General features: G+C 32.3%; 1 protein-coding gene across 1 annotated transcript in view; it reads left to right on the top strand.

Moving 5' to 3' along the window:
* LOC102676276 (leucine-rich repeat-containing protein 24) overlaps positions 1 to 2,430 on the top strand; it is a 419,962-nt gene that overhangs the window by 12,262 nt on the left and 405,270 nt on the right. The window lies entirely within an intron of this gene.

Below are 2,430 nucleotides of genomic sequence, written 5' to 3'. Positions count from 1 at the left end.
TAAAAAAAAAAAAAAAAAAGTTGAAGAATCTTTTAAATTGAAAAATATTTTTCCTTCCACAGAATATCTCGAAGATATACATCGTTTACATTTTATTTTTCAAACTCTATTTCTAATTTCTAAATCCTTCGTTTGATCCCTATCGCGTCTTATCGCATTTTAAGAATCAAATACTTCTCATATTAAGATTCCTTTTCATTTTTCATTCATCTGTCGCGTCATATACACTTTGCAAATCAAATTTAAACATTTAAAAAATAATATTTCCACGGAAGAATGGACGTTTATACAAATAGTATAGTCGGATCATTCTGGTTAACGCGTTCTTTCTTTCGCTCGCGTTTGCGTAACAATCGGCGTTGATTACACGAGGAAAAGTGTATTGTATCAGCGATAGGTGAAACGTGTAATTTGCACGAATCTGTACAAGAATCGCGAGGAATTAACTTACCATGGGCGGGGGCCAACGGTGTTTGTAAAGTGAGGCACATTTCCATTTGTATGACACATCGTTATGCCCGTGCACACCGATTCTTCGCTCTAAAAAGAAACCCTCTCCGCTGCTTTGTAATCTGATCTATAACCCGTTTCACTCGCGACGGGCATTCTCGATCATGTTCAGAATGCTATCTAATTAGAAATCAGGTTCAGACGGCTTTTCATACCTTTTAATCTCGTTTCGGATACGAATGGTTTTCAATCCCTGAACTGTGCTCTCTTCTGTAATCGGGGATCGAATGGTAAATTAAACGTGTCAGAATCTTGTTAGAATCTTTGGAAAAGGGAGCAAGTGAAAAATTGCAGCAAAGAAAAATTGATCTATATTCTTTTTATCCTTTTCCTGCGAAAAATTTTAATCTTAATTTTATTTCGATTTAAAGCAACAAAGTAATACGGATTTGAATGTAAATTGTAGTCTCTACAAAAAAATTTATAAATAAAAAAGAATTGTTCAGGTGGAGCAGAAAATCTCAAATTCTAAATTTTCGTTTCTAATAACTTTGATTCCTGTTTTTTTCTTAAAATTTAAACTTTCCTTTTTTCTTTAATATCTGGTCTAATAATTGGAACTAGAATAAAATTTAAATAAATGATATTAAATTATCAAAGTCGGATAACATTCTAATTATACTAATAAAAAGTTGAAAGGAAATTGAATCAGAAATATTTCGTACAATTATTCATATTTTAAATACAATCCTATTACGTAGTATATTACAAGGTTTTTAAACGAAGAGAAATATTTGATCAATTTAACGATATCGATAGAGAAACGTATTTATTTAAATTATTTTCAAAAATCAGTTACGTAAGATAATTATATAACGATTTGTTTAATTACAGGGAGCTAAATATTTCATCGTTAAATTAATAATTAATTCACTCCTATTATGAAATCGTAATTATTTGTTTTGATTGCGATTAAAGCAAAAGCGGAACAAATAGATTTGAGCGATGTACAATTAACCTTTTGTTATGATCATACGAACGGATGCATAATTGACATAGGTAATAATGAACAGGAATTGTTCATTGTAAATTATAAGATTTATTTTCGTAAAATATATATATATAATTTATGATTCAAGGAAAGAACGGTATCTCTACGGACAAATATCTCTCGATTTGCATATTTGAATGATTCATCTTGCAATGAATTTCGCAATATATCTCATAATTAACTTCACATTTTGAAAAATTTACTGATTTCTTAATAACCGGACAAAAATGAATCGAGCATAATGATGCATTTAACTTAGAAATTTACAGGATCAAAATAATTAATCGACAAATTACTTTTTCGCGTATAATATTTTAACACGAATATTTTTAATTAATCAATCAACTATTATACATTTTTCGCGTCGTTCGAGTATCTAAGAAAAAATTCGTCGATCTAATCCAAAGAAATAGTAAAAGTTTCATATTAAAATCCATTAAATCGGAATTTCTCTTCCTCGTTTTTGTATTACGTATCTACGCGATACCAGTCGGAGAAAATACGCGGTAGGCATTGGATCGAGGATGTATTCGCATTTTGTCGAAGCTGGCTGATCACGATTACACGAGGCAGCTTCCCGTCCTCGGTAACATGAAACTTTCCTTCAACCACGGCTTCTCTCGAGCCGATCCGATATTGGAAATATATCGGCCGTTACTTCGACAGCCTCTAATATGAAAATGATTAAAATATGAAGAAGTCCGCGGGAAAGTTAAATTAAAGATGGACCGAAGTTCGAAGCGAAAGCTTTTTCCCTGTGGCCCCGATAGGGAGAAGTTTGCATTTTACCGAGTCTAGCTGTTTTGTCGACTGCCTCGAAACGATAACCTCGGCCTTTCGCGAAATTTATTGGCCGACCTATCGTGGATTTCTTAAGCGGCCCGAACTTTTATTCTTTCATTTAATTGCATTCGATGATATTGCATCCG

The sequence above is a fragment of the Apis dorsata genome, unplaced genomic scaffold, assembly GCF_000469605.1.
Source record: "Apis dorsata unplaced genomic scaffold, Apis dorsata 1.3 scaffold_133, whole genome shotgun sequence".
Lineage (NCBI taxonomy): Eukaryota > Metazoa > Arthropoda > Insecta > Hymenoptera > Apidae > Apis > Apis dorsata.
This window is presented reverse-complemented; position numbering and strand designations above follow the sequence as displayed.